The following is a 24,947-nucleotide window of genomic DNA, read 5'->3' as shown; positions in this document are numbered from 1 at the left end:
TTTCCCCTAAGCTCCACTTATGGTCAGAGGGAATATGTTGGAAAACAGGTTTTTTAGATTTCACACCTATCCTCACCTGACTCCTACCCACAGCCGCTCAGGAGCAGTGAAGTCCACCAAATACCAGCTCCAACTGGTAGAGTTATGCTGGTACAACACCTCCAAGCAGGCCAGCATTTTGGCTGCCAAGTCACACTTTTGGTCCATCTGTGTGACCTGCTCAAGCTCACATGGGGAGTATGTGGCAATGCCAGGACTCGGTTGTTCCACGCTCAAGCTTGGGCTCTTCCCCCTTTTGGAAAATGAAACTGTTTTAAAAGCTTTCCTTTGTACTCTCAGAAAACACACAAAACATGAATCCCAAGAAGCATGAAGATATTATGTTTTTTTGGTTTTTTTTAGCGTAACTGTTACAGAAATATGAAAATTCAGTTCAGCCAGACAATCCATTTGCCCCCATCGTCAAGACATCTCTTCCCGGATAACCTATCTGGTACATGACTTCCCAGCAGTCAGATGTGATGAACCGCCAGTCTGCCCCATTCCCACCTGGTTCTGCTCAACTCTCTGGCAGCTCTGCCCGTATCAGTGGCATCCCCATGGGCAATAGCACAGGAAAGGGCTGCAGCTTCTGCTGTTTATCCAAAATACCAATGCACTTGGGAGTATGCCCGGAGAGGAAATCTTCCCAGGGAAGGATCACTTGTAAAGCATTATCTATACTGTAAGGCCTAATGAGTTAATCCCCATCACAATGTATATATGATGCCTTCCCATGGAAGGATGCAATACAGTCAGGAGGTATTCCCGGCATGTCACTACACACGGCCAATCTTCAGGAACATCAGCTCTCTCTATCGTGACCACAAGGATTGACAATATGGAAAACCACCACCCACCTCATTGAAAGTCAGCAGCTCCCAGCATGCCTGCTTGGAGCTTGCCCTCTCACAAGGGCAACCCTTTCCTCCACAGCTGAGCTCCATCTATTGCTGTTAAAGACCTCTCAGGTCCTCTCATTTTGGAAATCTGGTTGACAAATTCATGCAAACACATTTGAACAAAAGAAAAAAGAAATCCATGCCCAACACATGCAGCCATTTGGCAGTTTGGTTCACGTGTTTTGCTGTCCAGTTTTTAATCCCCCTCTTCCACAAAGGTGCATTGGCACCATGTACCTGCCAGCCCCATCAACATGGACCCCTCAAGTCCCTTGGCTCCAGCCAGTGTGCCACCTTCTCCAACCCAAGTGATCTGACTGCAGGTTGCAATAGAGTGGGCAGTTATGGCTCGGGGTTATGGTTAAGAAACATTACCCCCAGAGAACTCAGAGGTTAGCAGAATATGCCCCAGGTTTAATAATTAATCCTTCTTGGCCCCCTTTACGCCATATTGGTTTTCAATATGCAGCTTCATCATTCAGAAAATGAACACGGTTTTCTGCAAAGGGTTCAAATTCATCATAGAAAAACATGCACAAGGACAACATCTCCCAAAGGAGATGTCTCTGCAGGACACACTGCAGATGCATTCGCTGCCTACCCGTTCCATCACTTGTTGCCCACAAGTGGCCCAGAGAAGACATCTCCCTGCCTCCTCCCAAACCCTTCAACACCCACCCCATCAAGCCAAGACAGCAGACTACATAACAAAGGTCATCATCCACAAGTTGTGGCCTGGGAGAATCATGTAGGATGCTGGGGAAAGCTTTCCTATGAGCAAGGTGGTACAGTGTTGAAAGAGATCACCTGAAGAGCTGAGGACATCTCCATCCGTGGAGGTGCTGGCAGCCCTCCTCCAGTTCTGGTAGCACTAGAGACCTCCCGCAGTTCCTCCTGACCAGCGTTTCAGGAGCTCTCCCTTGGGTCCTGCTGTGTTGTAGGAGACACTGATGGCCTGTCTGCTCCACTGGGACTTCGCTGCCTTCCTCTCAGCTTTGCTCCCCCCAGGTCCCCACCGTGGACCAAGTCTGGATGATCTCCCTCAACTCCCCTTTTATGTCCCCAAGCTTCCCAGAAAGCACAGCGCATACCCTGACCAGCACACGCCAAGGTCAGGGGAGCTCTGTGCATGGTGAGGAAGGCTAAGGCATGGGGGAGGTTGAGAAGACACTCAAGAAAAACATACAGACGATACAACCCACCTCTGAAAGCAGCTTTTTATATGATATAACCATCCATAGACACCGTTAACTTTAGTAGGAAGCAACAGAACTGAACAACCCATTGATGCAAAACCTAAAAAAAAAAAAAAAAAAGACCAGAAAACACCTGGTTCAACTAAATATATACAGTTTGCTACTGGACACCCCCCACGAACACAGGAGACCCACACAGCCATACACGCCATGCGATTTGCAAAGAAGATTGTACGAATCTGTCCCGATGCCGTGCTCTCTCTAGGCACGGACACGTGTAACCACCAAACGTGGCAAGTCGCCAGCTGGCCCAGATGATGCTGGGAGCCGCTGATGAGAAGCAGCTGAATCTTGGAAGAGGAAAATGCAAGGAGCTGAAGGAAGACTAGGCTGAACAATGCCATTTATTTTTCCCACAGGGGCAGGGATGGAGCCTGCAGAGAGCGTGGGGCTGCCCAGCCTGCTGCTCCATCCCCACCTCCTCACCCAGGCATCCACCCGCATGCTCATCACCCCACGCAGCTACTTCAAAGAAGTAAAAATGCCTGAAATAGGAGCCTATTTTATCATCTGATCCTTGCATTATCGAGTGAAATCAGAAAAGGAGAAGGAGGAACCCACAAAATAAATAAGCACTGAACCCTTGTGGAGAAAGAGTCAGCATCTTGGCTTTGGGGAGTGCTGAGAAAGTGCTCATTAACACTGGGAAAACTAGTGAAAGTCTCAATGAACTGAAGCGGGACACATCGTGCCACAGGAGAGACATGAGGGGGATGGGCCACCTACAACCACAGCTCAGATGACAGTGCCTGACCACAGGTCCAAACCACAGCAAAAAAAAAAAAAATGACCTTCATTCAAAGTCCCGGTTGGATGTAAGCCTGGTCTGGGTGTAAAACTTGGTCACAGCAGAAAAGCAACAGCTCAGTGCCCTCCCCACCGCACCCAGCATTGCCACGCTGGCCGAGAAGGGTCCTAAATCCACAGGGGTTTCAAGCTATAGGATGTCACCACTTAACTAGTTACCCCTTGAGCTGCAGCAACCGGCTGGATTTGTGTTCTGCTACTGCATCAAACATGAGGCAAAGCCCAACCTAAAAGCCCTTCTGGGCAGGTTCAAGCTAACCAGTCTGATGTTGTCGGGGCAGCAGCCCACCAAGCTCTGCTCACCCAACGCTCCTCAGGTTGCATTCACCAAGGAAGGTTTTTAAGCTGCTGGAGATCTACACTGACGTAGCTGGATTACTGCGAAACTAGGAGGAAGCTTCGTTGCAGGGATCCTACAAGTGCCAACTAGTTGCTGTTAGTAATTAATTACTTCTGAAAATGCCGCCTGCGCCTGAGCACCCCACTTGCCCCAAGACCCAGCTCCCCACCGGGGCAGCATCACCACAGCCCACTCTCTTGTGTTTTCCATCTCTCAGCCTGGCATCTGGGCTTTGCCCCATCTTTTGCCTTTTTGCCTTTAGGCTTGACAGAATCATCTTGTCATGTTGGTCCCAACTGCCCATTCTCAGGGCTGATCAACTTTCATCATGCAAATTACCCAGGGTGGAGGTAAACTTCGTTAGTGGCAGAAAGGGGCATTCAGATGGTTCCTTTTATGTTTCACAGGTCATTTGCATCCTTATTCTCTGCCTTTAGGGTAACTCTGTTCTGAACACCTGCTTTTAGCTGCCAGGAAGCAGATAAAAAAACCTCCTTCTCCACCCACCCCCAATTCACACCCCTTCCCAATATTTAACTGATGTCACTGAGACTTGCAAAACCCTCCCTATTTTAGGCGGGCTGCTCATTTTATCTTGGTCAAGATGGAGATGAGCCCATTCTCCTGCTTACTGTGTCCCAGAATCCCAAAGCATCCCAGCAAACCAAACCCAAGGGAAGTGGGGAACCTCACACCAGGTCACGGGCTCAAAGGCTCCACATCTTTAAGCCCCAAATGCTCTCCCTGATGTCCGAAGTGTCAGCCCGGCACAAAGATGCTTCCAAAAAAGGAGGGATGGAGAAGGGAAGCCAGCTGGAGTGAACTTTATCATGGAAAAGCAGCCAGACGGCCAGCAGCCAAGAAAAAATGAGGCTCTTTGCTGGGAACCACTGATACTGCAGAAAGCATCATTCCTGCTCAGACACAGCACTAGGATCTGCTGTTACATCGCTCATCCTTAATGTAATTCTCACCACAACTCCAAAGACTTGCTTTATTCTAATTCTCTGGAGGGAGAATCAAGGCACAAAAAGGCAGTAAAAAGACCAGTGGCAGAAGCAAGCATTGAACCCAAGGGCACCATGAGTCTCTGCAACTTCTTCTAGTCCCCAAGGTAGAGAGATAGAAGGCAGAAGATGTACGTGTCCCCCACTTGGACATGTGTTTGGCTCAGGCAAAGGGCTGTGACCAACCTAATTTCACTGTGACACTGTTTTCCTCACTATAAAAGGGAGTGTTTCATCTCTCCAGGGCTGCAGTGAAAATATTCCAATGAATATTAGTAACACAAAAAAAAACTAACAGTAAATTGCAGAAGAAACTCTCTAAATAAGAAAAACACACACATAAATTCTCTTTCCCCACTTAAAACTAAACACGAGTGATGTACTACAGCAAATTATATTTGTTCCTTGATTTAAGGTGACAATCTTGACGATGGACCATCAACATCAATCCCTCTTTCTCAACTAGCTGCACTTCTGGGAACATCTTGAGAGCATCAGCAGAAGCAAAAACATACCAAAAACCTTCCAGAGTTGCATCTGCTTAGGTACAAGAGCACGGACATCTAAATTTAAATCTTTTCTACTCAATATTTATCCATAATGCAACACGGACTAGCCAGAGCAGGCTACACATGCAGAAAACAACGTTCCTGTCCCTCAAAAAAAACGCTTATGGTGAAAAGGTGAAGCAGAGGAGGTGGCCCAGCAAAGGCAGATGGATATCTGGGGGGGAATTCCCCCTGCACGGGAGATGCAGTGAAGTGCACAAAAGCTCTCGAGGGACATGCTGATCAACAGAGCTCTGACACCCAGATCTCAGCTCTTCACATTACCACACCTGCAGGCTGCTCCACCACCGCCAAATTACAAGGATGCGGATGCTCTCACTAGAGGTGTCAGGGTAAGCTTCACTCCAAACTTTCCCATGGCCAAAAAGGCACAAGCCCCGTTACTTTTAAAGCCAGAGGCCAGAGTGGCTCCAGGGCTGGTTCCCTGGAGATTCATGGGCAGACCCAGCAGCCTCCCTGCATCTCCATGCAGTGGCTCCTGGGGCTGGAGTCATCTCTTGGGGCTGGAGTCATTTTGCTGGTCCCCAATGGGACTGCTACAGTCAGCGTGAGATGACCCAGTTGGACTGAAACTGCCTCAGTGATCATACCCTATTCTTCAGAAACATCCTTACCCTGCCAGTCAGGGTGTAGAAATGCTGAGAACAGGCTCAGACAAGTAGCTCACTGGTTTAGGCTGTGACCAAACCTTGAAGAAAATTTAAGGGCAGCTTAGGAGTGGCCCAAGCTTTCATCCAGTGGGTTTGGACATCCCAAGCCACCAGTAAGCACCCTGAATTTCAGTCCTCCTACGCAAGGTGCAGATATTACATATGCGTTGCAGACCCTACATCCAAACAAGCCATCCCGGCTGCGCTGACGGTGCAGAGAAGCAGGTATTGTAGGGAATGATTCATCCCATGCAGATGCCTACAGCAGGCCAGGGCCAGATACTTCCTAAAAATATCCATTTCCCTTCAGTGACTGTAAAAGGAGGCTGGGGATTGGCTCAGTTGCAGGTAATTGCAGCAGAGGTCTCTAAATCTAGAGGAGGAAAGTCCCCTGTGGTGAACCCCAAATACAGCCAGAAACAAGATCTGTGTGATGAACAGACCTCAGCACACTCGAGATAGTCTCCAGCCCTTCTGAGACCCCTGAGCACATCAGCAGTCTAAAATCATCCCAACAGCCCTGAAAAGGCAAAATATATGGAAAGCCGTAACAAAGACAAAGTCTGGAGGTTCAACAGAAGAGGTCTCGCCCAAGGGGTACAGGAAAGTCCAGGAGGGCTTGTATCTCTGGGCTTACGAGTGCTGAAAGCCACCACCACTCACCTCATTTCCCAGGAAACCCTGGCAGGATTTGACCTCCCCTCCACACGCTCCTCCTCTCTCCTTTTCACAGTCAACCGAGACCTATACGACATTACAACAAAAGAAATGTCAGCAAGCCCAACCTTGTCCCCTCCACCCAACCGAAAAGCTTCATTTCCTCAGTTCTTCAAAATAAGGCTGCACTGGAAAGCAATAAATTGCAGCCTATATATATTTTTAAGTATTTTTAATATATTTATTTAATATATATTGTCTATTTAAATAGATATATAAATTGGGGAAGGGACAGGAGTCCCCTACGAGCAGCCAAGGTGACAGCACATTCTTCTGCGGCAGCTAACGGACCAGGATCAGGGATGGAGCCCTACAGCCTGTCCCACAATGAACACCCATGATGACCCAGCAACAGGGCACTAATGCAAGCATGACGAGGTCCTCCTGAGATGTTCCCTGTCAGCTCTAAAGCAATCTCTCAAACGCTCTTATAGAGTAATGGAAGGAAACACAGGCAGGAGCAGTAGGGAGCTCGGGATGGTGAAGCGAGGCCGTTCTTGTGGCGGTCGCCCAGGGCTGGCCGAAAGCTGTGAGGAAAAGGGGTGGAGGCAGTGAACCGCTGCTTCGTGACCCAGAGCATGCCATCAGCAAGAGGACGTGGTCTTTTCGTTGTGGTGACCTTCAGGCCTTGCTGACACCCCACGTTACAGCCCGAGGGTTGCACGGGACAGCCAGAGGGACATCAGGCTGCTGCTCTGGTCCCCAGCGCTGTGCTGGGTGGTGGTCCCAGCGGTCTGTTTTCTCCCACCATCTACAGCCCCATCCTCTCTTTCCTCTCAGGCCACGGGACCCCTTGTCAGGGCAGCCATACATCACACAGCCATATATCACACAGCCACTCTGTCAGCGTGAGCTTCAGACCGAGCAGGGCAAGGGGACCTTTATTACCATCAGAATAGCCTCATCACTCAGCCTACTTAACCCAGCCACATTTGCACTGCTAAATTTGGGAGAGTATGAGAAGCATTCCCTCAGAATGGGAGGTGGGGGAGGGACACGAAGGCTTTTGGCCTCCTTTAGCTGCCTGCCAAGCGCTCTGTAATTCAAAGTCCATGTCAGGGATGCCACCCCAAGCTGCACAGGATGGCCCAGACCCAGCAAACCTGGAGATCCAGTGCCTTAACCCCTTCGAGTCACCTTCGGAGGCTTAGCTATTTCAACTTGGACTTTCTAAAACAGCCCCCAGTGAAATAACAGGTTTCCAGGAGGTATGTGGGGGGAATTCAGGACACTTCCATGCAGAAAAGGAAGCACTGAACTTCAGATAGCTGAGGTTGAAGACCCTGCCCTAAAGGGATGCAGTGCTCAGCCTGGTAACAGCTAGCAGCAACCCTTACATTTGAACTGATTTGAGAAGCTGTGAACGACTATTTTGGGTGCAAAATAGATGAACTACTCAGGAAAGATAGAACTGATACCAGCAGCAAGAGGGGGCCACCAGCCCTGGCAGCTCACTGAAACATTGTCCCGACCTGCTGCACAGGAACCTAAAAACAACTGATCACCAAGCTTTGCTTTTGAGACCCTAGAAGCCAATTAAACCTCTATTTCGCTCTTGCTGCTGGTGGGTATGGGAAGGACACGCAGGTTGCAGTAACCTTTTTGGGCCCGTTTTCCATAAACACCACCAGCACCTGCACCCTCCTGCGGATGCCCAAAGAAATCTGCCCTTGGAAGCCCAACCCATGAAACGTCTTGGGGGATTTTCTGCTGCCCACATCCAACAAATAAACACATTAGTTAATCCCAGAGGGTGCCAAGTCCGATGGCATAAAAGGTGAGCCAGGAATCTTCCCCGGCGCCCAGAAGTGAGACATTCAAGGGAGCTTTTGAGGAATCCAGGCGTGAGTCCGGGCAACCGGCCATGGAGCTACGGCTGCTCTCCAGGGACCTTTCCCAAGCAATTCGCACGCACACCAGAAAAAAAAAAAACTGGGCTTGTTTGCTGTAAAAGTGGGCATCAAACGCTCTGACATCAAGAAGGATGATTAAAGACAGTTGAGTTAGGAGGAAAGATTAAAAGAACTGAATATGCCCAACTTGGCTAAGCAATGAGTAAGAGGAGACGTGATAAAAGACTCCAGGCATCTGAATGAAGGGAGTGGCATAGCATTAAAGGACTGAATAAAATATCTTTCTGAGAAATGGATCCATCAACGATCTCCCAAGAGATAAGGTACAAGCCTCATTTTTTAGGCATTTATAAACCGGTCGCTAGAACTGAGGTTTTTGAGGAGAAATCCACATTGCCCGGAAGGGAGCACGCACCAAAGCTTTTCATCTCTGGCACGGGATGCTGCGAACAAAGAGCGCGATACCACAAGGGAGCAGAGGGAACTTGGGAAGCTGCAAGTATTTCATTCTGCCTCATCCAAAAAACAGAGATACGTTTTATCACTGTAAAATTAAAAAAAAAAAAAAAAAAGAATAATCCCCCCTTCTTTTTAATTCAGCAGCCATAATCCATATTATTGAGTTATAAAAAAAAAAAAAAGGAAAATAACCACCAACACATTCAAAATGAACAGGTTTGGGGGGTGTTACAAGTACTTGACTTTTTCTCCCAGTAATTAAAGATACGTGGGGTACAGCAGGGGCAAGAGCCTGGCTTGAGCTGGGCTGCGGTGCTCCCAGGGACTGCGAGCCAGCCAGACCCAGTGCACACAGGGGCAAAGTGACAAAATCCTGGAAAGCATTTCAATACCTGGCTCCGCTGAGACTGTACCCCTCGGAGAAAGTACCCTCTGAAACCCAGGGACCTGATAGGCTTTATAAAGATTAGAGGTAAGCCCTAAGACCTGAGAAAACCTCCCAGGAGGAAAGCTAAACCTGTTACACTGGCTTTACCCCAAAAATCCATGTATAATGCATATAACACACACACCTACCTAAATACTGAGACTGCGAAGCCAAAGTGGTGGATTTTGTGTAATTTCTCATGATCTCCAGCCATACAAGGGTCTCCTGAACATCTTCCCCCAGCACAGACAGAGGGGTGTACCCAAGGGAAGGAGCTTGACCCGGCCAACAGTATTTACTGAATACAGACACATACAAGGTGAGGTTTCCAGCAAAACCCGCTTATCAATTAATTTGATGTGCCTGGGGGTTACAATTAACCCCCGAATGTTCTTTCAGGTGCTTCTGCCCTGATATTCTTGATGCAACTCAGCCACTGGGTATGATTTCCAGAGCTTGGCGGCATCCCAGATCTGGGTACCTGAGAGACTCCTTCACTCTCAACAGGGAAAATCCAAAAGGCATTTGCTGATGGTACAATTTTAAATCATAGTTAAATCCACACAATGGCCTTAAACCATCGAGAAGGTGGTCCTGTCCCACCTCCCCCTAGCTCCCCCGACCTGGTGAGTGAATGCAGGGCAATCGGGTCTCAGAAAAAAATAGCTGGGAAATAAAAAAAAATTATAAAACAAAAAAGGTCAATAATTTTCTTCTAATTAATTCCCTAAACCAGTTCAGTGGGGTTCAGGCAAGTACTAGAAATCTTTCCCCTTTTGGCATGAGCGAGATCAGCTGAACTGCAACATGTGACCGCAATCCAAGGCAACCTTTGTTTGCAAGACCAAGAGTGGATCTTTTTGATTTATTTCCCCCCCCCCCCCCTTTCCCACAGCAAGCTCTTAAGTCTGCCACTGCCTTTCTCCATGGGAACAGGCGATCCACCGTTTGCTGACCAGTGAGTTTTATGGTAAATTTGAAACAGGATGTTCACAGAGAATTTTTTTAAAATTTTTTATTTTTTTTTAAGTGGAGCGTTTTAGTACGCAGTGAATCTTCCTGCTTTATGCTTGTATGTCTCTTTGGGAGGCTGAAGTACAACACCAGGCTGCCAGATTCATTTTATATATTGAAGAAACATGATTCTACACAATCTGAAAAGCAGGCCAACATAAAAAGACCCGTTCAAAGTGGAGGAAACTCTGCACTTACAGTTTGGGATGAAAAGGGGAAAATTAAAACATCTAAGAGATTATTATACCTTCTATCAAACCTTCTTTTTCCCATACAGAATCAGCTGTTTCAATCACTGCAGCAACACTGATGCTCGAGATAACCAGGCTCAGGGCATCACTGTCACAAAGAATTAAAGGCTTGCAGGTTGTATTCGGACAACTCCTTCCCTTCCTTTTGAAGTTAATGTTGGGCATGCATTCACACAGACATCCAGACAGCCCTTGCAGCCCTCGCAGCCAGCACGGCAGAGAGAAAAGCCCCTCTTTGACCCACAACTTACATGAACTGCTTTTGGGGAGCTGAAGAAGGAAATGTAAAATTTTGACTCGTGCAATTCCCACTACAGGGAGTGAGGCTTATTCTTTCCTCATTCAGCTAGTTAATAAGAAACAACTGTTTCCCAAAACACAGACAAGTTTCTACTATTCAGAACAGTGGGTTGGGATAATTCATGTTTAAAAAAAAAACTGGAGAGGACCCTGAAGGAGCAGCAGGTCTGGGTGTAGCGGTGCATCTCCTGCATCACTTGCCCAAAGGCGCAATGCTCAGCGAGGAGCGATGGAGAAAGGTGAGCCCAGGTGTGATCCATGCACCCCTACCACAGGTGAGGGAGGGCAGGGGGGAAGGTGTAATACAGAAAAACCAAAAAGCTGGCTCTCTGTGCAGCTCTCATATGCACTTATGGTGTGGATGCCCTGGTACCCAGCAGGACTGCAGCTCGCTTCTGCACGACAGAGCCTGGTACCTCCATGGAGCCGGCAGGGAAACCACTCCTCATTTTCATCCTTTGAAAGCCAGGGGAGAGCTGAGTGTACAATTAACAACCTAGAAAGAAACCCACTTGCTGTTACTCTTTTTCTAACTTGCGAAGAGCAGCAGAACTCGATTGATCCTGGATGCACAGCTCTGCAGGGTGCGGATGCTTTGCTGCTCACACGCCCGCCCAGCCTTCCCCGGTGCGGAGCCCTGCTGCCTCAGCCACGACAGCAATTTCTGTATCCCTCCCTTGCTAAAATAATAGAGCAGGGCGTCTTATGGTGCTTAAAAGAGGTGATTGTCAGCACAATCTCAGAGAGCATCTTGATTTCCAATGGACCGAGCCTCAGGATACCGTCAGAGCAACCTGGGAAAGATCCACTAATGTATTCTGTACATGGGCAGCGAGGCGACGTGCACCAAACCCGGCTGGATAGGCAGGCAGACAGGGAAGCATCTTCTGAGAGATGAAAGAAAGAATAAAAGGCAGGAACTGGCAAGGACAGACCGTTCAGCCCCAGTGCCACCTCCCCAGGCTCCCGCAGCATGAGCCCCAGGAGGGAAATGTGTCCAGGGAAGCGGCTGGTTCCCCATGTCCTTCCAAAGACATGTGGTTCTCACCCCGACACACACATTTTGGTACCCAAGTCAAGCCCCACTCCCACTCAGCAGATCCTCTGCTGGCAGCCTTTTTCCCTGAGTATTTCCCAGACATTTATCCGGAGCTTCCCATCCCCACTCTCTCATACAAGAATAACTGCTATTCTATTTCGCTCGAGATCTGAAAAGGTGCAAGAGAGAAATGAGTGGTTTTCAGGTTTCGAGAGGATGGGCACCTCTGCCCATGTGGGCAGTCGCTCCTTTGCTGGGGGAGAGGGGATGCACTTGCCCTGTGCTGCACAAAGCTCTCGGTGAGGGAACAGAGCGGGATGTAAGCGCCTGGACTGCGGCTGGCAGCCTGGAAAGAGTTACCGCCGGGCTCAGAGGATTTCTGCCTTCCCAACAAGGCGGCCGGGGTGAAGAATGCAAGTGACGCAGCAGCATCCTGCCGGGACAAGGGAAAAAAGTAAAAAAAAAAAAAAAAAAAAAAAAAATTAAAAAAACCTAAAGCTCTTTGGATGAGGTTCAGGATGACTACACTTTTACTGTAAGTGTTTAGTAACTCGGAGTCGCATAACCCTTCTCTGCCCACTTGAGGCCACGACACGCAGATTACAAGCTACAAGAAACGCTTCACACACACACACCCCCAGCTGAATCCCCCGGCCGAGGGAGGACAAAAAAACCTTTAACAAATTAAGCTGCGTTTCCCATTTAAGCAGAGCCTGTTCGCTATTTATTTAACAATTTTAAAGTGTTATTTTAGCCTTCCTCGTTTGTGTGTGTTGAGAGGCTGTTCCTGGGACAGGAGCCAAAGTCTATTAGAGCAACCCCGCAGCCGGAGAGGGAGGGAAAAGCAGGGTGGAAGAGCAGAGGAAGGTGCCAGGGCAAGGCTTCACCATGGGGTCAGTCACTGGCAGCCCCCAGCCGTGGAGTTGGAGGCAGGTGAGCGGAAAACTGGGGACAGCAACAGGGAGAGGGAGATGAGGTAGAGAACACTGCCCAGGCCATCCTCATTCGGTGGTCACCAGCAGAGGCTCCCCGCTTTGGGCACACCGTTGCCTTGCTCCCAGCAAGCACGTGGGGAGATGAGCAGGTGGAAGCAGAGCCACAGCAGCCCTCCACCCAACAAGTATCTATCCCAGGAGATGCCCCACACAGATCCTGAACCCGTCCCAGAGATGCTTTCACAGGAAAAATGACCACGGAATGGATGATCCACTTGGGCACAAATACTGTTTGGTACCCTCCTGCTCAGCACACCCTGCAGCACCAACAGCCCTGGGACAACCGCATCAAGGGAATAACAGTGATTTTAAACATCTCCCAGTGGGTACCAGATGAGTCCCACCCTGGGGTCCTGCATCCTACTCCACCTACCATACCTATGCCTCCAGGTCAGCCTCTGGGAACAATTTTTGGAGCAGGCATGTGAGACGGATGGTGGCCAAGCAGGATGAACGCCACCCCAGATGAGCAGCCTCCCTGCCTGGATCAGGGGAAAGCTACCTGGTACCTGCTGATGGGGGCCACGAAACACACAGCTTGGACCGCAGCCAGTCTCCACACTTCCAAAGCGAACCTTTAATCAAATAACATGAGACCCCCCTTTTACACTCATACCAAAGCACAAAATGTTGTTTTAACCACCATTTTCCCCCCAAAGAGCCTGAGGGTTCCTCAGCCGTGGTGTCTCCAAGCATATGGTGTCTCAGGCTCACGTGCCCCATCACCACTGCTGCCATCGGCCCAGGGCGGCCGGTAGTGAAACCGTAATGGCACTTCTCCATCAGCAGCGCAGATGGAAGGTGATGTGAGAGAAAAACCCAGGCACCCGCTCACATCCAGCTCCTCTCCTCCAACACATCCCTCTGCCCATTAGACGTGGGTGGGTGGAAGGACAGATGCCAACGTAGGGTCTCCCCTGGACCAAGCATAACCAGACTTCCACGTGGCTTTTCAAGCACAAGCAGAGAAAGGCAGAGTGCACATGCCAGTGGGAGCCCTGCTAAAACATGCTGTTAGTAAGGATTTAGCGGTGTAAACTACAGAAGAAGGGAGCCAAAATCCACCAACATGTGAGAGGAGCCAGCAACAGTCCTGACACTTGCAAGAGCCGTGTGAAAGGGCTGCGTGTGGCCAGAGACTGCCCCCTTGGACTCATTAATACAAGCACCGTGGTGTGCCAGGGCGTCACAACACCATCCTCAAGAGACATCCTCAAGCGAGGACCCGAGGTGAGCACCGGGAGGACTGGCAGCCGTGCAGGGGCATTAGGGAGAGCAAAGACAGGTGCAGACCTGGAGCTGGTGCTGCCCCGCAGGTCCCTGGACGGCTGCATGCAGGCAGCATGGGTGCTGGAGGACTCGGTCGCTGCAGCTCTGCAGGAGGAGCTTCTCCTTCTCGTGATGGCTGGGCAGAGGAGGTGACCCAACCCAACAGAGAAGCCTCACAGCTCCTGCTAGGCCCATTTTATTCTTCTTTTTTTAATATGACACATAGAATCATAGAATGGTTTAAGTTGGAAGGGACCTTAAAGATCTTCTAGTTCCAACCCCCCTGCCATGGGCAGGGACACCTCCCACCAGATCAGGTTGCTCAAAGCCCCATCCAGCCTGGTCTTGAACACTTCCAGGGATGGAGTATCCATAACTTCCCTGGGCAACCTGTTCCAGTGCCTCACAACCCTCAGGGTGAAAAGTTTCTTCCTGATATCTAATCTAAATCTGCCCCTTTCCAGTTTGAAGCCATTACCGCCACAGAAAAAAAAAGCTCACCCCCAGCGCTCGAGGCTCTCTCTGCCCTTTCTGAGCATTCAAGAAAAGAGACTCTCCGCATCGCCCAAACCACCCGCTGCGTTTTGCAGAAGATGAGTTTTCCACATACCCAAAGATACGTCCCTGAGATGCCACTACAACTTGACTGACTGTGCTGAAGAGCGCCAAAGTTCTGCTACCAGCGGTCCCCACCGCACCAGCCCCGCCACAAGGTCGCCGTCCAGCAAACCTCATTTAGTGGTCACTTCGTTTGATATTACGTGGTGCCTAGGAACTGCCTGGGGATTTGAATTCTTCCCAGGGTAAGTCCCAGCCTGTCAGCCTTCACAAAGCAAAGAATAGCAAATTGCTTGTTTTCTTCTTCACTTTCTCTGTACCCTTTTTAAGACAAATTACCAAGCTGCTCTTATTTTTTAAGCAGCCTGGATCAACACAAGTCAGATGCAGTGCCAGCATGTCACACGTCACAAGCAAGCACAGGGAGCATTTATATTTCTTTAGGTGAATTTTCGCATCAACATAGCTAGAACTGAAGCCTCAATCTTCCTAGCAAGGCTCACATCTACATCCTCTAAGACAGGAGTCACAGACTGTGCCTGGGATGCAGCAAGGCAAGGGAACCCTGCAAACCACAGGGGACAGCTCTGTAGCCTACAACAAAAGACCAGGCGTTTCCAGTAGGCCTGCCTATCTGTGATCTTCCTCTTCAAGGCATTTTTATATCCTCCTGTGGAAAACCCAGCATACACTATTTCAGCTTTGATGCTGTGCGTTCTTATTATCAACCAACCGATACCAGAATATCCTTTCTTCTTGCAGTAAAATCTCTTTTTTTTTTCTCTGGGGGGCACAGCTGGTAGGGCAGAACAGACCAGGCATTTAGAATTTAATCATAAGCATCATCTTGAATCATCTAGGCTTGCATGGCTCCAGAGCATTCCCACCGGCTGCAAACACCAGCCGAGTAACATCACCGTCAGACGGCAGTCACAGGGGTATTGGGTTTTGCATCCCGCAGGGGAGGAAATCATCAGCTTGCATCACAGCACAGAGTGACCAATTTGTGGTCAACCAAACTGCTCCCAAGAGCCGAAAAAACCAAGTGCAATGCAGTAATGTCGGAAATTTGGCTTCAGAACATCAGGAGGTGTTGGGACACCCGGCCTCAGCAGGACTGATGGGGGCAGCAGCCATGCCAAAATCTGGATGCAAGGACTGCAGAAATGCTGGGCCAGAAGGGACTTCAGACAGGCACCCGTCCCCAGACCCTCTCTTGGCTTGTTTGTCTTCATGCCACTCTCCAAGGCAACCCGGCGCAGCTCTGCCAAGAAGGAAGTAGGACTCGGCTGCAGTTCCCAGCGACGAGCACCGCTCGCCCCACCATCCGGGAAGGGCTGCTGTGCTGCTAACAAAGCGGTTTCTAATGCTTTTTGGGCCAGCTCCAGCATCACTCATTCTCCTTCACCACCACCAACCAGGAGCTGGAACCTACACTTTGAGAAATGCCAGCCTACCGCGCTGCTACCAGTCATGATGGAGATGGAAGACAGTGTACAGAGAAGCACCTCCCTGTAGGCAATTTTCTTCTAGTCCTGTCCCCAGACATGGAGAGACATCGTCGGCTGCTCACTCCTCACACCACCTTCCTGGGTGTCTCAAATCTACGTTCCTTTCAAGTCTCAACTCTACCAAGTGCTCAACCACCTCTCCTCTCCCTGCCCTCCTTCCTTCCTCCTGCATGCACCTGCTCTCCGGGCAAAACTGCATAGCCACACTTTGAAATAGTTTTGGGGACACTTTTCAGCTTTTTCTATACTAATAAAAGTTCCTTGTCCCAGCTCACAGTGCAGACGTATAGGTTGTGGCTACACAACTGACCACATAATGAGCCACAGCACAGCCAACACCAGGAGAGCAGAGATACCCAGCTCCAAAATTACTGCTGAGAAAACAGCATCCCATCAAACCATGGCACGACACCTGGGGGTTGTTTTTTTCATAGGTTTAACGTATGCAAATCTTCCAGCTATTCCTCATAAGTAAAGTTTCCCAAACAGAAGCTTCATCTTCCCAAGCTGCCTGCTTTCATATTAAAAATAGAAGGGCTGAGACTGGATGCTGTATTTCAAGCAAGTTTTTCTATGACAACCGAGACTGAATTATTACCTTTGCCATTTTTCTGTGCACTATTCAAGATCTGCCTTTCTTCTAACAGCATCCAACTGTTGATTCACAATCAGCTTGTGATTCACTGCAGCTCTCGGATCCCTTTCTGCAGTTAACCTGTTACTGCTCATTTTGGGTGTGTGCATCTGATTTCCAAGAGTGCTTTTTTGCACTTGTCTTTACCGAATTTATTTCTCTTGCCTTCAAACCACCCCTGCAGCTCATTAAAACCACTGTAAGAGAAGACGCTATCACCTAAAGTACCTGCAATGTCTCTGGTTGCGTTTCATCTTCTGTATACTCTGCAGTCTACCATCCAGTCTGCTACTGACCCTCAAAACGCCTTCCTGATCCAACAACATCCCATTTATCTTAGCTTCTTAAGTACCCACTTACAATGATTTCATCTTCAGCACATTTCCCGAGTTTGTTTATCGAGCTGTCGGGATTTCCCCAAGAACTACTCAACAGCTTTCAGCACTTTTTTTGGTTAATACCAGCCTTGGTATGAGTTTGCCTAGCAGTTCTGCTGCAAGCCCTCCATCCTTCAGGAGAACTTGCTACACCGGGAGGTATCACAGTTAAGAGCTGGCAACTCAGACGATACAAGTTCTGCAGTTATTTGAAATTTTCTTTAAAGTCAGATCAAGCAGATCATCCATTCCACATTCACAACCAGCATCACCGTTTTTCTTCAAGTCTCACCTACCCAGCTGTCTCCCCGTTGCTATTTCCCTTGGCTGAGCCAGGACTTCAGGGCTGCAGCAGCTTACAAAGAAAAGCTCACGCCCAAAGGGTTAAGACTTGTTTTTTCATGATCTTTAAATCATAAATATGATTTCCACTTGAAAAGGGAATACTTCATTTAACAGACGCAGTGGCTCTGAAGGGTAATGCAGGGCTTTGAAGGAAATTTTAAAAAAAAGGAAGCGAGGGGAGAAAGCAAAATAACACTTCCAGAAAGTTTTCCGAAGGAAATGAGTAACCACTTGTTATTAAATGATAAATCACAGTCCTCGGGAAGTGGCATTGTCTGTGGTCTATTTTTAATGAGAAAACACCCCTGTCACTGGCACGAGGGCTGAACATGCTGATGGGACATGTCTGTGGACAGCGGGAGTGTTCACTGGGAGCCATCATCTCGTTCCTGCCATTCCCATCATTTATCAGTAACCCAAATGGCATGAAAATAAAGTGGCTTAGAGAAAAAAAAATGTACCCAGGACAAAAAACAAGAGCTACTGTTTTCCATGGAGGTAGGACAGGTGCAAACACTAGAGACCAAGTGGAGGAATCAGACCCCGAGCGTAGTCTTAGGCTTTGCTTTTGTTCTCCATGTGTGAGAGATGCACAGGAAGCCACCAGGAAGCAAATCTGTGCTGACCCTAATGTCCCCATAGGGGTTTAGGTGACCCCTCCCGCGTGCACTAGCATCCTCTGTGTCCTCAAGATGGGGACACGTTGGGCAGCAGCCACAGTAAACCCCTCGGCCTCTTTCTGCTGGCATCTGCCACTGAGACAGGGCTTTCTGGGGAAGCACCTGATGCTGCAGCTCTGCTGAAGCTGAGCACTTCAAAGGCGTAATTAGCCTCATTTTATGCTGATAAATGAGTCCCAGATTCATGTGGCAAAGTGACTCTTTGACTAGGAATAGATAGATGATGTCGAGGGAAGGGAAGCAAAAGTCAGCAGAGCTAGCTGGACGCTCAGCTCCCGAACCAGAGGGACCACAAGCTCTCAGACACCCCACCATCACGCAGCAAGCCTCCTGGCACACCGGAGAGGGGACCGCTTTTGACATCTTGTCCAACAGGCTCCCAAGCCCCAACCAAGCACTGCCAAACCCGAGCCACAGGGTTCAGCTGCAGACACACATTCTCCACATGCTCAAGCCAACTCCAACCCAAAACCACGCACACCCCCCCCAAATTTGCCAAGCTGCACCAGGAACAAGCAGGAACCTATGACCGGCTCGCTGAAATACAACGCGCTACGCCTAATTTTACAGTGAAGGTGACCAAGCACTGGCACAGCTTGTACAGGGAGGTTTTGTGGAGTCTCCATCCCTGGAGACAGTCCAAAGCTACTGGACACGGTCCTGGTCAACAGGCTGTAGGTAGCCCTGCTTGGGCTGGCAGGTTGGATCAGATGACCTCCAGAGGTCCCTTCCAGCTTCAACTATTCTGTGATTCCGTAATTGCAAAGATGTACTGCATTGCAATCCTACACATTAACTTAGCTTTCACTGACCCAGTGCAAAAAGACTGTAATTATTCAATTTCTCAACTATTTCTGACATTCTTTCCATAGATGAGGTTTAAGCACTTTTTTCCCCTTCCTTTTAATAGGCAGGCAACCCCACAGTTTGCAGGAGATTATAAAACACACACACACATCACTCTTCCAAAACAGCATCTGAAAGCGTTTGTTTGATGATTCCCCCCCCCCCATAAACCACCACCCTGCTGGTCTCATTCATTGTGTGGCATTTTGCAACGAAGCGTAAAAACGGTATTAATCATAGCTCTGAAAAAACATAAACTTCTTCTCTGAGGTTTGAAGTAACCATTTGGAAGGAAAACTTCCAGGAGCCAGAGGGACTGACAGGGCTGGAGACTGAAGTCCTTCTTTTCAAAGGCCAAGTGTATCCCAATATATCCCTTGGACAGCTGCCCTGAGCCAAAGTTATAATACTTTATTCTTCAGTTCAAGTAGCAAGAAGGAGACCTGGTACAAAATCAGGACAAATACCCAAAGTGAATGGGGAGGTTTAGCAGGCAAATGTGTCGTAAATCTAATGGGAGGCTTGAGCTCTAACTACAGCTCTGGTGAGGACTGATGTCTGAAGCCTCAGCTGCCTCTAACCTCCAGGATGATGCAGAGACTGGGGCCAAAATAACCAGGTCAAGGCACCCATGCCTCCCACGCAGCACCCAAGCATCACGGACCGAGCGCTGGCACTCACCCACGGCAGAGCGTTGCTTCAGCAACAGGCAGAAACACACTGAGATCTGCAAAGGCTACGCCAAAAAATAAAAATCATTATCATCTTTATGTTTTCTGGCCAAACACCATTGGAGAAAATCACCTCCTACATAAATCAAGCTCTTTGTCCACCTCCGCTGATTTAGTGCTTCTCCTGGACACAAGGAGGGGCTTCAGTGAAAGACGGAGGTGGGAAAAAGCATGAGGCTCTTTTCTACGTTAGATGCTTTAGCAGACATTTGCCAAAGGCTTTGGAATCCCTTTGCTTCAGAGGTAAAACATTAATAATTTAAACCCCTCCTTTTAAATTAGGAAGGGCACTAAAAGAAACTATTGAAAGAGAAAAACCATCAAGCCCGCCACCGCATCCAACTCAAACACTGACATTTTCTCTCAAAACCCAAAAGTGGTTTCAACAAGCTGGCAAATGAGAAATTTACCTTTTTCTTACCCATCCTTCCCCAGCAATTGCTCCCAGGACATTAATCTTTCAGGCAAAGCAGTCGACTACAGGGGCACAACGAGCATCCTGGCACAGAAAGCCCCAGGATGCTGCAACCAGGGGCAGGGGTGGTGCGAGCAGTTGCAAAGTGTCTCAAGGGGCATGCAAAATATTTTGGGTTAATTGTCATATTAGTAGAATAGAATAGAATACCAGACCCAGCCTACAACCATCATCTGGTCCAACTGCAAGCACTTTGTATTAGAAGAACAAGCAGAGGAGTAAAGAAAATAATCAGTGATTGATCTTTCTTTGTTGTTTTCTTTTTCCCTTTTTTAATCAATAACCCCAGACTCTTGCATGCGGTGAAGTTCCCTGCTTCTTCAAAGCACATGTGCCTCTGCCTGTCTCAGCTACTGATACCGTTTCTTATCAGCATGTTTCATTCTTTCCCATTCTTGCAAGAGCTCTACAAGGTAAGAAAGGGATATTATCTTCATATTTAAGAGGCAAAAAAGGCTGATAGGGATAGGTCTACCTCACTATCGAGGCTTTTGCAAGAGCAGGAACAATGTGGCAACCCAAGATTTAGGGTTGTCTACACAATCGCCACCAGGGACCCCATCTCCTTTGTCAGGAGCCAGCCCGGGAGCAAGCTGATGTCCTGGTATCGAGGTGGCCAGATAAAAGCACACACTCAGAGACACATCCCCCTCTTCCACACAGATATATGTACTTCAGATGACCAGTCCAAATATGCAAAGAAACATGAGTAGGGCCAGAGAACATCATCCATTTACTGCATACCATGGCTCCTTGTGGACACCAGCCAAGCTGAAGACGACCCTTGCACTGATTTGAATGCCCAGTGCAGCCGTGCAAACAGTGGAAGAGTGCAACCTCACGTGTCTGTAAAGGATGCTTAAATACATCCTTTTCTTCAAGAAAAAAGAAAGAGGAGGAATACCTATTCAAACCCTACATGCCAGCCGATCTGGTGACCGAGTGCCATCCTCCGATAGCTTTTTTAGACAGTCATGAACTTTAAATTTATTTTGTCTCCTTCTCCCAGCAGCTCCTAAACAGTGCGAGCTAAATATTTATAGAAGAGTCACTGCTTGTTTAAGTTTCAATCCGTACTCGCTGAGGTCCAGTATGCCCAGATCCTGAAATGACAGCTGATTACAGAAGAGCCTGAAAACACAGCAGAGGGGACCCTGATGCTTACCAGACCTTTCATCTGGACACTTTCTCTGGTGGTTGTTTTGGGGCGCCTTTCCCAGCTTCTTTCAAAAGAAGAGCAACTGCAGCTCCCGCCGGCCAAGGACCAGGTTTCATCAGATGCTTTGGCACAGCTCTGCTCAGCGCCATGGAGCCCCAAGTTTTGGGGAACTCTCGGCACCTGGATTGCTTGTGGAAATGCATCTGAAGCACCTGAGCTGCTGCACAGCATGCACCAGTGTGCAAAAACCTCCCAGTGTCCAAGACCCTGCAACCAACCTGCCGCAGGTGGAGTATGGCACTGCGTCACTCCAGTTCAGCAAGTCCTGCCCTGACCTGTCCCTTCTGCCCCTCCTGGATTCTGCAACAGCTTTTCCAATTTCCCATGGTGTCCACTCCAACCACACAACAAAGTCCTCTCAGACCTTACAGAATAACTTTTGGCTACCTGGACAACCTGTCAGAAGCTGAAAAGACACCTGTATGTGCTGACCTACTTCTGCTACAAGCTAGCCAACTCCAACAAGTCACACAGCACCTTCTTGCATGTGGCTGGTACACAGCTCTATGGGTGAGCCAAGAAAAAAATTAGACGCTTCAGATGTGATGATTTCCATTTATTCATCCCATAAAGTCATGTGTGGGCCCAGTTAAACACCCCTGGAGTCTTCCATTTGGGCTATAACTTGGGACTCACCACCACGCAGCTGCGGAGAGGGGAGGCTATCAAGCGGGGACAGCACCATACTGGTATACCTTGATGGAACATCTCACACTGTAGATGTTCAGCATTCAGCTTTGCAAACTCCCAGAGAAACAGCAGAGGCAGGGAGACACCCCGCAAGCAAACACACTTCTCAGCACCTTACGATGACGACCCACCGCTGGTAATTCCCTTCATTTTTAGGTTTCATATAAAAGTTCCTGCATGAGGAACTGAGCAGAAGGTGCTTATTCACCTCAGCTGAGTGAGAGGTTGGGATGTCTCTGCCCGAGTCCAGCTACTTCAAACCCAGCACCTGATTTGAATGATCTCTTGGATGAGCGCACAATGCTGAAGAAATCAAACCCATGAACAACAGCTATTACTGTGCTCATCCCACCAAAATAAACACTTTCTCAGTGCTGCAGCAAGGTGGGACTCAGCAATATTGCTCTGTCCTGGGGTCCTCTGGGGAATGACAGGTCCCACTTTCTCCCTGCATGGGGTGTTTCAAGCCATTTCTGCCCTGTAAAACAGAAAATGTGGTGTTGAGCAAGAGGATGACTTTTGTCATCAGATGGTTCTCAAGGTCAGGTTTGCACACTGCCATCTTTAGGACGATACCCAGTGTGAAGGCCCTTGCATGGATGAAGAACCCAACTGTGCAAATGTCTGTGCCAATGCCATGCGTGCAAGTGCCACCCGCCTTCCTCCTCACACATGTTTTCTGTCTGGACACACCTATGAGAAAGAGATGTGTTGTTGGAAGCACACACCTTGTCACACACATTACCATAGCTGGTGGGTCCACTGGAGCCAGCCGTAACTGGGCGCTTGAAGGCACAAGTCTGCAACGAAGGAGACTTTGAAACCACAGCCGGTCTCCTCCAGCACCATCCATACCATTAACGCCATGGGGTCAGCTTCATGGAAGACAGACATAGATGCTTCACGGAAGAAAGCAAAATTTTACTGGGGCAAAGAGAGACATTTTTCTATTTTAATTCACCTGGTCCTAAAAAAGAAAAAAAAAAAAGAAGGAAAAAAAGAAGAAATACAGCCCCCCCTCTTTCCCCTTTAACATAAATATTGGATCTGAGCACTTTATGCTCTTAAGAAGTTAAAAATAGGAAATAATATGAAGTCTACGTGCTGCATCTTTTATCAAAGTCTTTTATGAACATCAAAACCAGCTCCTCTGCGCTCTTTTATACTTTCCTGCCATCACTCACAATTCATAAAAGAGGACTACAGAGATACAAAGGGTAAAGCCCTTCCCAGTACTGTCACATGGAGCCAGGGACAAAAAACAGCTTTTCCTCAAAGCTCTGAAATCTAAGAGCAATTTTATGATATAATGTCACTTTTAGCACAAGAGATGAATAATAGATATTCAAAATAGAATAATACTTTCACAAGTAAACAATGCTTTGCAGTGTCAAAGCTCTCCGGCAGCGCTGTCAAGCCTTTGGAGAAGGATCGACAGTGCAATCACTGCAACACCTCCGGGAAGCAAACACTGCGAGAATAAATACACGTTTAACTGAAAGGCAGGGTCTCTCTGGCCAAACTCCATCTGTGCTCTCTAGATACACACATCCAGATCCCCTCTGTAAAAAAGGGGAGGTTCGGAGATTAACAAAGTGAGCCAGAAACTCCTTACACATAAACTTGACTTTGACCCTGCCATCTGCCTGAGACCTGTGATAAATACAAACCTCCTCCTCATCTGTATACTCACCTACAGTCAAGAGATATGGGCATTAATTAACTTCAACATTAAAACACAAAAACCACATCTGAAAGTAGCTGCTAGAATACTCATGTCTCTTATCCAGCCTGTTTATATACCTGGATATGGAGCAAATCCCCCATGCAATGCACAGAAAACCTGAGAGCGCCATTTGGCTGTTCAACATCTTTTCCACAGAAGGCAAATTCCATCACTTGTGGTCACTGTTATTTTTTTCCTGCCTTGCACAGTAAGAGTTAGGAATTCCAAGGGAGGAAGTGATAAACCCATGATAAAAAAAATTCCAGTCAACTTTCAGCATTATCCTAAGCAAAAAAGAATTTCCTCCTTAGTCATCCACAGGCAGGGTAAGCCAGCTCCCCCGTGAATTACAGAAGAGCAGGGAAAAATGCTTATCTGGGAGATTACTTCTCTTCCCAGTACCTCGGTATTTAATTTTTAAGCAGGGCAAAGGTGAAACGAAAACCACCTGATGCTGATGTAAATACAGCCCTGGATAAAGCTGCACAGGGACCCCAGCAGAAAGAGTTGCTCCTTCCAAAAATCTTAATGAAAACCGAGCGGCAGTGCCAGCAGGGAGGGTGATGGCACTTCAGCATCCTCGTGCCACAAGGATGCTCTCAGCCAGCGGGAGGGCACATCCATGCTGTGGAGGTGGCCAAGACAAAAGGCAGTGACAGCCCCCATGGCCTACAGGGAGTCAGGGTACTGTGGGGGTCTCAGCATTGCTCAGCACCCCAGGAATCCCCCCAGTGCTTCCCTTTGGCCACACAAACTGGGGCGTCAAGCCCAGGCTGAAGATGGACCTCCCTCATCTGGATGGTGGACAGGAGTCCACCTTCCAGAGGCACCAGGGCTGGGATGCATCTGCGCCTCATCCCTCAATTTATCTAAGATAACCTATATAAAATATATAGGGTTTTTATTGCAGAGCAGACACTCTGGTCCCCTTTCTGCCGCTGGAGCCTCAGGTGTCTAATTCTACCTCCTGGCTTTGTAAAGGTAAAAAGGAATTGGCGCAACAATGGTTTCCTGCAAACGCAGAACCCGCAAAACCACCAGCATCCCCAAACATTGCCAGGGAAAAACCAGGAGAACGAGCGTGAGATTTGATTCCAGCTAAAGAAACACCCTCAGAATAAAAAATGGCCCAAAACCAGTATTTTGTTTCTGAACTGGGCTCCATGGTGCAGGACCAGAAGACTGGGCAGATGCCCTCCCATAGTGGCAGGCTGGCCCCATGGCAGCCATTCCTGGCTGCTGGTTTTTGTCCGCTGCCCAA

Source organism: Numenius arquata, chromosome 3 (genome assembly GCF_964106895.1).
Source record: "Numenius arquata chromosome 3, bNumArq3.hap1.1, whole genome shotgun sequence".
NCBI classification, from domain to species: domain Eukaryota; kingdom Metazoa; phylum Chordata; class Aves; order Charadriiformes; family Scolopacidae; genus Numenius; species Numenius arquata.
This window is presented reverse-complemented; position numbering follows the sequence as displayed.